Here is a 12,474-nt window from a genome sequence, read left to right as displayed (position 1 = left end):
GAGGGCCAGACCACCATCTGTCTTCCTGCGAGTCAAAATTGATCGGGCAATACGTGGGTGTTTGTTAGCCCAAACAAAACCAGATAAGAGTTGATTCATCCTCTGAAAGAAGGAACGCGGCAAGTGTGTCGGAATGCATGAGAATAAATATAAGAGCCTAGGGAGAATATTCATCTTCAGAATGTTGACCCTTCCCAGCCAAGAGAAATCTTTACGCTCCCATCTGGTTAGGTCTGAGCCAAGCAAGGTAAGGAGGGGAGGGAAGTTGAGTTTGTAGGCATCGGAGAGGGTTGAGGGCACCTGGATGCCCAAGTATTTAATGGATTTAGAGTGCCACGTGAAAGGGTAAGAGTCTCGCAGTTGGTGAACCATTTGAGGGCGAAGGGAGACATTAAGGGCCTCACATTTAGATAAATTCAGTTTATAATTACTAAATGCAGAATATCTGTGGAGGGAGGCCATCAGAGAGGGGAGAGAGGTAAGGGGTGAGGATAAAAACAGGAGAAGGTCATCCACGAAGGCAGAACACTTGTGATGGCACGAGGGAGTGGACAGTCCCTTGATATCAGGGTTCTGTCGGATGTCGTTCAAGAGGTGTTCCATACATAGAACATAGAGTAAAGGGGACAATGGACAGCCTTGCCTCGTGCCATTACAAATGTCAAATGGGCTGGACAGTAGACCATTTACTCGCACTTGGGCTGTAGGGTGAGAGTACAGGGTCATTATTTGTGCCTTCATCAAGGGGCCCAGCCCTATTTGTGATAGGGTAGCCTCCAGGAAGCCCTAGTCCACCCTGTTGAAAGCTTTCTCCACTTCTAGGGCAAGGAGAAAGAGGGGAGTCTGTGTTTTGAAGGCACTGTGTATCACAGAGAACACTCTCAGAGTATTATCTCTGGCTTCACGATTGCGTACAAATCCCACTTGGTTGAGGTGGATCAGGGCCTCCAAGTGGCCGGCCAGTCTGTTGGCAATCAGTTTAGCATAGATTTTTGCATCTGTGTTGAGCAGGGAGATCGGTCGGTAGCTGGAGCATAGGGAAGGATCTTTCCCGTCTTTTGGGATCACCGTGATAAAGGCACAAAGAAACGACTGGGGAGGGGGGGAGGAGGAGAGACGTTATTGAAGGCAGGGGACCTGAGAGTTCGGGGCTTAGGGTTTTATAAAACTTGTCAGTATAGCCGTCCGGACCTGGACTTTTACCGGCTGGTAAGGCCTTTACAACGGATGCTAACTCCTCTTGTGAAAACGGGGCCTCTAGGGTCCTTACAGCCTCTTCTGGGAGAGTTGGGAGCGCTGTGGAGACTATGTATTCGGCTAGGGATGGGGACGGTGAGGTTTGTGATGAGGGGGGTCCAGGGGTCGGAAGGTTGTATAATGAAGAGTAGTATGACCGGAATGCTGTTGCTATGTCATGAGTCAAGTGTGTGAGGGAACCAGAGGAATTACGAATGGAAGGGATAAACAGGGAGGATTTCTTGTCCTTCATTGCTCTACCCATCATCTGCCCAGCTTTGTTCCCCCATTCATAAAAGACCCTCCCCATCAGTTGCTTGTAACGTCTGTACCCATCCTGCATATGGGACAGAAGGTCATGTCGGACACGAATCAGGTCTCGGAGGACCGCCTCCGATCTACTCTGCTTATGTGCTGATTCAAGGGTGTGTAGTTGGGCGGAGAGGGAACAGTATTTTGCCGCTTTCTCTCTGTTTAGCCAAGCCCCATGTCTGATCAGGACACCACGTAAGACGCATTTAAGGGTATCCCAGCAAATCGCCGCCGATGTGTCGTCCCTCCTGTGGTCTTGTTCAAAATTAGTCACCGAGTCTCTGAGCTCCTGGATGCACAGCGGGTCCAAGAGCAGGGACTCATTGAGTCTCCAGGTTGCATGGGGCTTGGCTAATGAGGGAAGAGAAAAGGTGAGCGTAACTGGTGCGTGATAGTGTCGTTATGTCAATAGTCGCAGAGGAGACAGCCGGCAAAATGTGATGGGGACAGAAAACATAATCATTTCTGGAGTGGGTTTGTCGGGGGTGGGAGAAAAAGGTGTAGTCTCGCGTGTCAGGGTGGAGAGCACGCCAAAAATCACATAGTTGCATCAGATGCAGCTTACGTTTCAGCACTCGTAATTTGCGATATGAAATGTACGAGTGACCTGTGGAGGAGTCCAACAAAGGAGACAGAGTTAAGTTAAGATCCCCACAGAGCATTATGGGCCCCGTAGCAAAATCCGTCAGCAGGTTAAGCACTTTGATAAGGAAAGGTACCTGGTCATGGTTGGGAGCAAACACCGTGGCTATTGTGAGTTTCTTGTCTGCCAATTCACAGTTGGCAAAAATGTACCTGGCCTGGGGGTCAAGCAGGGAGTTGGTGACAGTGATAGGGAGGGATTTATGTATGGCCAATGAAACCCCTTTCGTCTTGGCTTCGAGATTGGTGCTATGCAACCACGTAGGATAGTATCTAGTAGAGATAGAGGGTAGGTTATTTGTTTTGAAATGGGTCTCCTGTAAGGAGAGGATATGTGCCCTTTGTTTATGGAAAGAGTAGAGAAGTTGGGCCCGCTTCTCAGGTGTGTTGATACCCTTAACATTAAGGGTAGCTATTTTAATGTCAGCCATGGGAGAAGTGTGGGGACCACATAGACCTACCCGGGTCTAGGAGAGCCCGGAGCCAGAACCACCCAGGAGGCAAACCGTCAGTACCCGCACGTGAGCTGTGGAGGCAGGAGCTGCAAGGCAAAAAGACAAGCGTTAGAAAAAGGAGGTAAGGAGAGGAAAATGTAGAGAAGAGGAGTGTCACGATGCCGGCTGGCAGGTAGTGGATCCTCTGTGCCAGAGAGGGATGGGAGGACCGCGCTAGTGGACCGGTTCTAAGCCACTACAGGTTTTCACCAGAGCCCGCCGCAAAGCGGGATGGTCTTGCTGCGGCGGTAGTGACCAGGTCGTATCCACTAGCAACGGCTCACCTCTCTGACTGCTGATGACAGGCGCGGTACAAGGGAGTAGACAGAAGCAAGGTCGGACGTAGCAGAAGGTCGGGGGCAGGCGGCAAGGTTCGTAGTCAGGGTGGATAGCAGAAGTTCTGGTACACAGGCTTTAGACACACAAAACGCTTTCACTAGGCACAAGGGCAACAAGATCCGGCAAGGGAGTGCAAGGGAGGAGACTAGATATAGCCAGGGAACAGGTGGGAACCAATTAAGCTAATTGGGCCAGGCACCAATCATTGGTGCACTGGCCCTTTAAGTCTCAGGGAGCTGGCGCGCGCGCGCCCTAGAGAGCGGAGCCGCGCGCGCCAGCACATGACCGCAGGAGACGGGAACGGGTAAGTGACCTGGGATGCGATTCGCGAGCGGGCGCGTCCCGCAGTGCGAATCGCATCCCCAACGGCCGTGACAGAGCAGCGCTCCCGGTCAGCGGGACTGACCGGGGAGCTGCAGGGAAAAAGACGCCGTGAGCGCTCCGGGGAGGAGCGGGGACCCGGAGCGCTAGGCGTAACAGTACCCCCCCCCTTAGGTCTCCCCTTTTTTTTGTCCGGTGGCTGCCTCCCCTGGGATGAGGACACCGGGAAGGAATGGATGGTTTCCTCAATGGCAGGCAGTACAGCAGGAGTAGGAATGGGGAGGGAGGGCAGAGGGTGAAGCTTGGCACGGGGCAGGAAGACACAAGGACGGGAGCCATGAGGGGACACAGAGGCTTGCCTGATGGGACTGGGAGGGGGGGAGAGGCATTTCCTGTGGCAGGCAGAGTCCTTAATGACCTTAGGGGGAGCGGATACAGGAGGAACCACAGGGTCACGGCAGGGATTACTGGGAACCGGTTGAAGGCAGTCCTTGGAACAAGAGGGACCCCAACTCTTGATCTCCCCAGTGGACCAGTCCAGGGTTGGGGAATGGTGTAGAAGCCAGGGTAGTCCAAGGAGAATTTCGGAAGTGCAATTGGGAAGGACCAAAAATTCGATTTTCTCCTGATGAGGTCCGATGCACATTAGGAGGGGCTGCGTGCGGAAACGCACGGTGCAATCCAACCTGGCTCCGTTGACCGCGGAAATGTGGAGTGGCTTGACAAGACGGGTCACCGGAATGCGGAATTTATTCACTAAGGACTCCCGAACAAAATTCCCAGAGGCACCAGAGTCCAGGCAGGCCACGGCTGAGAGGGAAGAGCTGGCTGAAGTAGAAATCCGCACGGGTACCGCGAGACGTGGAGGAGCAGACTTGGAACCAAGAGACGCCACACCCACGTGAGCTGGGTGCGTGCGTGCGTTACCCAGGCGTGGAGGACGGATAGGGCAATCCACCAAGAAATGCTCGGTACTGGCACAGTACAGACAAAGATTCTCTTCCTTACGGCGATTCCTCTCTTCCAGGGTCAGGCGAGACCGATCCACTTGCATGGCCTCCTCGGCGGGAGGCCTAGGCGCAGATTGCAATGGAGACTGTGGGAGAGGTGTCCAGAAATCTAAGTCTTTTTCCTGGCGGAGCTCTTGATGCCTCTCAGAAAAACGCATGTCAATGCGAGTGGCTAGATGAATGAGTTCATGCAGGTTAGCAGGAGTCTCTCGTGCGGCCAGAACATCTTTAATGTTGCTGGATAGGCCTTTTTTAAAGGTCGCGCAGAGAGCCTCATTATTCCAGGAAAGTTCAGAAGCAAGGGTACGGAATTGTATGGCGTACTCGCCAACGGAGGAATTACCCTGGACCAGGTTCAGCAGGGCAGTCTCAGCAGAAGAGGCTCGGGCAGGTTCCTCAAAGACACTTCGAATTTCCGAGAAGAAGGAGTGTACAGAGGCAGTGACGGGGTCATTGCGGTCCCAGAGCGGTGTGGCCCATGACAGGGCTTTTCCAGACAGAAGGCTGACCACGAAAGCCACCTTAGACCTTTCAGTAGGAAACTGGTCCGACATCATCTCCATGTGCAGGGAACATTGCGAAAGAAAGCCACGGCAAAACTTAGAGTCCCCATTAAATTTGTCCGGCAAGGACAGGCGGAGGCTAGGAGTGGCCACTCGCTGCGGAGGGGGTGCAGGAGCTGGCGGAGGAGATGATTGCTGCTGAAGTTGCGACTGAAGTTGGCGCACAATGGTGGACATTTCCGACAGCTGGTGGGTTAGATGGGCAATCTGTCGGGATTGCTGGGCGATCACCGTGGTGATATCCGAGATATAAGGCAGAGGGACCTCAGCGGGATCCATGGCCGGATCTACTGTCACGATGCCGGCTGGCAGGTAGTGGATCCTCTGTGCCAGAGAGGGATGGGAGGACCGCGCTAGTGGACCGGTTCTAAGCCACTACAGGTTTTCACCAGAGCCCGCCGCAAAGCGGGATGGTCTTGCTGCGGCGGTAGTGACCAGGTCGTATCCACTAGCAACGGCTCACCTCTCTGACTGCTGATGACAGGCGCGGTACAAGGGAGTAGACAGAAGCAAGGTCGGACGTAGCAGAAGGTCGGGGGCAGGCGGCAAGGTTCGTAGTCAGGGTGGATAGCAGAAGTTCTGGTACACAGGCTTTAGACACACAAAACGCTTTCACTAGGCACAAGGGCAACAAGATCCGGCAAGGGAGTGCAAGGGAGGAGACTAGATATAGCCAGGGAACAGGTGGGAACCAATTAAGCTAATTGGGCCAGGCACCAATCATTGGTGCACTGGCCCTTTAAGTCTCAGGGAGCTGGCGCGCGCGCGCCCTAGAGAGCGGAGCCGCGCGCGCCAGCACATGACCGCAGGAGACGGGAACGGGTAAGTGACCTGGGATGCGATTCGCGAGCGGGCGCGTCCCGCAGTGCGAATCGCATCCCCAACGGCCGTGACAGAGCAGCGCTCCCGGTCAGCGGGACTGACCGGGGAGCTGCAGGGAAAAAGACGCCGTGAGCGCTCCGGGGAGGAGCGGGGACCCGGAGCGCTAGGCGTAACAAGGAGCAACTGTAAGAAAACAGTTACAGGGGGTCTACAAGAGAGGGCCATAAGGGCCAATACTAAAACCAGAACCAGTCTGGTCAGATCCCTACTGGGGGTAACGCAGAAGAGATGCTGGGGAGGCATCCTACAAGAATAGGCCAGAAATCACAGGAGAGGGGCCGAGTAACTACAAAACTAATGCTCCACCTATTGAGGGTCTCAGGGCGCAATGAACTATAGGGCTAAAGCGCACTGAGGCGCGTGAGGAAACATAAAATAGAAAAACGGAGCAGGCAAGTAGCCAGTAAGCTGGGACAAAAATACTTAACAGGCAGATGAATTGTACTGCACAGGTCACCACATCATCAGGAACCGCATCTATCCCTCGAAGGGCTAGTCAGGCAAGTCATTGGGTTGCGAAGCAATTCAAGTCTTGCGTTTCAGACGTTGAGAAGCAGGAGGCGGGTCCTTTGAGTCTTGTGAGGTCGACACCAGGGAGGGCGGCAGAGGGCCTGGGCCCGTTAGTCCCCTTAGTAAGGGAGGCATCTGCGGGAGAAACATTCGCTCCCAATCAGGCAGGGGGACAGGAGGAAGCTTAAAAGTCTCCAGGAAGGCAGGGAGGTCTCGATGCAAGGTCGCCACTGTTGAGCTATAACGGGCGGTGAGGGAAAAGGGGAAGCCCCAACGATACACAATTTTTGCATTTTGCAGCATAAGGAGTAATGGGCGCAGAGTCGCTCTGAGTCGTAGGGTGCGGTGAGAGAGATCCGGAAAAAGACGGACTTCAGTCCCATTGTAAGAGAGGTGTTGGAGGGAACGAGCATTTTTCATTATTTCTTCCTTAATTTGGTATCTGTGTACTCGGCAAACAACATCGCGGGGCCTTTTAGGATCCGGGTTTTTGGCCTTCAGGGCTCTATGCGCCCTGTCTAGCTCCAGTGGTGTATCTGCCGGTTTCCGTAAGACCTCATTGAATAGTCTTTGGAGAGTTCTAGAAAGATCTTGAGGGAGCACAGTCTCAGGAAGTCCCTTGACCCTGATGTTATTCCTCCGGTTGCGGTTATCTAAGTCATCAATATGCGCCATGGTAGAAGACTGCCAAGAGTGGTGAATGCAGACAGCAGCATGCAGGTCAGATACTTGAGTGGAGATAGAGCTGCGGAATTGTTCAAGATCCTGTACTTTTTGTTGCAGACGAACAACATCAGAACGGACTGGTTTGAGGTCATTAGTCCAAGCCGTTTTAAGATCCGAGGCAAGAGTGAGTAAGTACAGTTTAGTAGGAAGTAGCGCCAGAAGAGCCTGTAGCTCTGGGTGGTTACGTAGAGTATGAGCTGCCATCTCAGGTGAAGGTAGTTGTGGTGCTGTAGCGGCAAAAGAGCACGACACATCGGTTCTCTCAGGAGCTGTAGGCGTATGGGAGAGTGAGCATCTGCGTACATTATGTACCCGAGCTCTGGAATCATCAGGAGAGGAATAGTCCGAGCCATAGTTGCCGGTTGAAGGTAGCTTAAGCGGCGTTTTGAAAAGCTTTTTTTTTTGCTGGTGGGCTAGCACCCCAATAGGCTGGGGGACTGTTATCATCGGATGAATGATCACTTGAAGCAGGGTCATCAGAATCCATAGGTACAACAGTGACAGGGACACTCATAGGTGGAGAATAAGGAGGGTGAGGTAGGAAGAGGCTGCATATGATCCGCACCCTCACCCAGATGGGCACCAGAGGCGAGCTGCTGAAGGGAGACATGCTGCCCCATGAGGGCCACAGCAGGAGGAAGCAGGTGAGCAGGGCCTGTGTGGGCCTGTGAGCAGGGCTGCAGAGAGGGAGATGTGCCTGTGTGAGCAGGCTGCTGCCTGTGGGGTTTATCTGAGGCAAGTAAATGCTGACCTGGGGAGACACTGAGGACATCTTTGTTTCCTTGCACCCCAGTGAAAGTAGCCAGCTGCTTGTCCTGAGTGGATTGCAGCCCTTCAGGCTGGAGAGACTTTGCACAGTCCCGGGTTTCCATGTGCTGCAGAGCACCAGCAGCAGGTGAGGATCGTGGAGGAGAGGCGCTCCGGGCCCGCCGGTTAGTGGGGGGATGGGACCCACCTGAATAGGAGTCAGCAGCGGTCGTGGATCCCGGTGTCTCCCGTCCTGTGTTCTCCCCGGTGGCAGTGGGGCAGTGAGCTGTGGGCGCCATTATTGTTAGTTGCGCTGCGTGCGCGGTGCGAGAAGCAGTCAGCGTTCCTGTGTGTGGGAGCGGAGAGGGGGCCCGCTCTGCGGGCGGCCCGTGCTGCACTTCACGTGGATGGAAGAAGGCAGCGATGGTTCCAGCGTGGCCATGGCTGTCTGGGGTAGGTTTCTCCATTCTGGTATGCCTTCCCCGTCTCCCCATTTCTCAATTAGAAGCCCCAAATGCTACGGCCCGGTCGGAGCACTTAACACAGGCACCCGTTTGCCAGCGTGTCAAGCCACGCCCCCAGAAATGTCTAATCTATTGAGATATCATGGTAATGAAACCACATGGTGAGTGACATAAGACAAAAAACAAGTTCCAAAAGTTCCATCAAAACAAAATGTGTACCAATAAAAATTAAGACAAAAAATTAGTCCTCCTTATAGAGCTCCATATACAGAAAAATAAAAAGGGATATTTAACATTGTATTTATTTTTTTAATTGTGTGATGAAGCTTTTTATTTTTTATTTTTTACTTTTTTTTTTTACTTTATTTTGACCTGTATGTATCATAATGGCGCAGAAGTCACTTCAGAACTCCACTTTGTATGATTTCTCTGACTTTTCTGCTGCTTTTACCCAGCAAGTGTGAAGCTCCAAAGGCTTTTGTGTAAGCCAGTTAAGAACTGGTGTAGATTTGCAGTGGTTTTGAGGGGTTTTCGACTTTTTATGCGAAAATCAAATTTGATAAATGTGTTATCACTGCAAAGTCAAATTTCTATATCACTCCACTTAGTGCATTTACAGAAAATTGCTTAACCTCCAGACCTCATGAATTGTCGCAAAAATCTATTCTCAGGTGAACCTGTGACAATTTGTGCACCCAAGATAAGTTTTAAACTTTCTTATGTTCTTTAAAAAGTTTTCATTTTTTAGAGTAGTATAATAACACAAAACCTATACAAAATGGGTATTGTTGTAATAGTACTGGCCAACAGAATAAAAATAACATGCAGTGTTTACCATAAAGTGTGTTGTGCAAAAAGAAAAACACTCTAAGTTGCAAACCGCTTTTTTTTTTTTCAATTTCATACAAAAAACATTTTCGTTTTGCGGAACATTTTGTGATAAAATGAATTATGTCAAGTACACTTGAAACTGCATAAAACAAGCTTTTAAATGGCTATGTAGATGGAAAATTAAAAAAAGAGTTATGAAGGAGAGGAGGAAAAAATTAAAATTTGCTGTGTCATCAAGATGTTAAATGTCGTCCAAATCCTGTAATTAAAGTGTAGCTGAAACAATATTCAAGCAATATTGTATATATCAAGAGAATGTAAGATACTCCATAATAAATCCTCTGCAAGAAATGTACACTGCTCAAAAAAATAAAGGGAACACTAAGATGACACATCCTAGATCTGAATGAATGATCTAATCATATGAAATACTTTCGTCTTCACATAATTGAATGTGCTAACAACAAAACCACACAAAAATTATGAATGGAAATTAAATGTATCAACCCATTTATCTGGATATGGAGTCAGACTCAAAATCAAAGTGGAAAACCACACTAAAGGCTGATCCAACTTTTATGTAATGTCCTTAAAACAAGTCAAAATGAGGCTCGGTACTGTGTGTGTGGCCTCCATGTGCCCGTATGACCTCCCTACAACAACTGGGCATGCTCCTGATGAAATGGTCTGGGACAGTCTGTGGTGCAATGTGGCATTGGTGGATGGAGCGAGACATGATGTCCCAGATGTGCTCAATCGGATTCAGGTATGGGGAACGGGCAGGCCAGTCCATAGCATCAATGGCAGTCAGGCAACCTCTGGCAAGCACATGCAGGGCTGTGCAACCCCCCAAAGAAATGCCACCCCACACCATTACTGACCCACCGCCAAACCGGTCATGCTGGAGGATGTTGCAGGCAGCAGAATGTTCTCCACGGCATCTCCAGACTCTGTCATGTCTGTCATATCTGCTCAGTGTGAACCTGCTTTCATCTGTGAAGAGCACAAGGCATCAGTGGTGAGTTTGCCAATATTGGTGTTCTCTGGCAAATGCCAAACATCCTGCATGGTGTTGGACTGTAAGCCCAACCTTCACCTGTGGATGTCGGGCCCTTATAACATCTTCATAGAGTCTGTTTCTTACCATTTGAGATGACACATGCAAATTTGTGGCCTGCCGGAGGTCATTTTGCAGGGCTCTGGCAGTGCTCCTCCTTGCACAAAGGTGAAGGTAGTGGTTTTGCTGCTGGATTGTTGCCCTCCTACGGCCAACTCCACATCACCTGATGTACTGGCATGTCTCCTAGTAGCGCCTCAAATGTTCTGGATACTATGCTGACAGACAAAGCAAACCTTCTTGCCACAGCTCGCATTGATGTGCCATCCTAGATGAGCTGCACTACCTGAGCCACTTGTGTGGGTTGTAGATTCTGTCTCATGCTACCACTAGAGTGAACGCCAGCATTCAAAAGTGATCAAAGCAGCAGCCAGGAAGCATGGGGATTGAAAAGTGGTCTGTGGTTCCCACCTGCAGAATCACTCCTTTTTTGGGGTGTCTTGCTAATTGCCTATAATTTCCACCTGTTGTCTGTTCCATTTGCAAAACAGCATGTGAAATTGATTGCCAATCAGTGTTGCTTCCTGAGTGGACAGTGTCATTTCACAGTGTGATTGACTTGGAGTTACATTGTGTTGTTTAAGTGTTCCCATAATTTTCTCTGGAAAATCTTGGCTTTTTTCTCCCATAGAAGTCTATGGAAGTGAAAAAACGCCAAGAAAAATGCCATGTGAGTTTTAACTTTGGCGTGTTTGCAGGCAGTTTTTATTCTTTTTTTATGGACTTTTGCAATCCAAAATAGTGATGGAGATACCTTTTTTGTTAAATTTCATAGGGAACCATTAAAAAAAAAAATTACAAAAAAGATACATTAGTGATGGAAACAATTAAATTTAATGAAATACATGTTTTTTTAGAACAAAATTTTTATTCACGTTTTAAAAGAGATCAATTTATGTGGGTGGGCAGAGAACTAAAAATCTAGCAAGCAATATAAAAATTTTTATAAAGGGGCCATTTAATTATAAAAATAATATATTTTGTATAATTAATTTTGTAAAATTTTTTATTAGTAATGTATTTTAATTATGTTTTTAATAAAATGTTTTTTTTTTTTTACTTTTAAAAAAAAAAAATCAGATTTTTTATTTAATACTACTACTCCTAGTATGGCCCAGAAGTAGTACCTGAACTAATAGACAGATTGCAGCAATTCTCTAGAATAAGCTATAGAAGCCGCAGCCGGCCGCACTTCTCCGCTCCACTGCCCGGCACTATACTCCTCCTCCTTCTCTTAACTTCACAGATTCATGTTTCCCGCTGAGAGCTGTGATTGGCCAGATAGTGTTGGCCACTCACAGCTCTTAGTGGCATATATGAATCTGTGATGTGAAGATAACCTCACATCACAACGGAGTATAGTGTTGGGCAGGGGACCAAACAAGTGTGGCTGCCGCCTGCTTCTATAGCTTATACCAGAGGATCGCAGCAGGTGTCACTCCTGACACCCTCTGTGATCTGACCTTAACTGCAAGTACTACTGCTCCCAACATGGAGCACACTCTGCTCAATGCTGGCAGCTGAAGTACCTGCATTAATAGACAGATTGCAATGGGTGCCAGAAATGACACCAGGGCCATCTGTCTATTAGTACAGATACAACAGCTCCAAGCATGGGGCAGAGTGTGCTCCATGTTGTGAGTAGTAGTACCTGCAGTAAGGGACAGATCACAGCAAGTGTCACTCCTGACACCTGTTGAGATTATCCTTATGTGAATTTCGGGACTCAGCTGTGCTCAAGGCTACAGAGCTGGGAGAACAGCTGATTCTGAGCAGTAGATGTGCATCGGATATCTATTGCCCAGCATGAACTTAAAGTGAGCCTGCAATATGTATAAAATATACACATTGCTGGCTCACTTAACCCTTTGCTGAGCTGTGCTTGATGAGCCATCCCAGCAAGGAAAGAGTTAACTTACACTGCTAAACAGTGTAATTTAACCTTTTGGGCGGTATACACTCTATACAGCTATCTATAGATAGCTGTATATAGTGTATACAGAAGACAAAGAAGTCCCTTTACCTCCCTCCAGTCCTGGCAGTAGACGGTAAAAGGCTGGCTTATTTAGGCTGGGGAGGGCCAGTAACAATGGTCCTAGCCCATTAAAAATCTAGCCAGCAATATAAAAAAAATGTAGAAAGGGGCCATTTAATTATAAAAATAATATATTTTATATAATTAATTTTGTAAAACTTTTTATTAGTAATGTAATTTAATTATGTGTTTAATAAAATGTTTTTGTTTTTTTTACTTAAAAAAAAAAATCAGATTTTTTATTT

The sequence above is a fragment of the Hyla sarda genome, chromosome 2, assembly GCF_029499605.1.
Source record: "Hyla sarda isolate aHylSar1 chromosome 2, aHylSar1.hap1, whole genome shotgun sequence".
In the NCBI taxonomy this organism is placed as follows: Eukaryota; Metazoa; Chordata; class Amphibia; order Anura; family Hylidae; genus Hyla; species Hyla sarda.
This window is presented reverse-complemented; position numbering follows the sequence as displayed.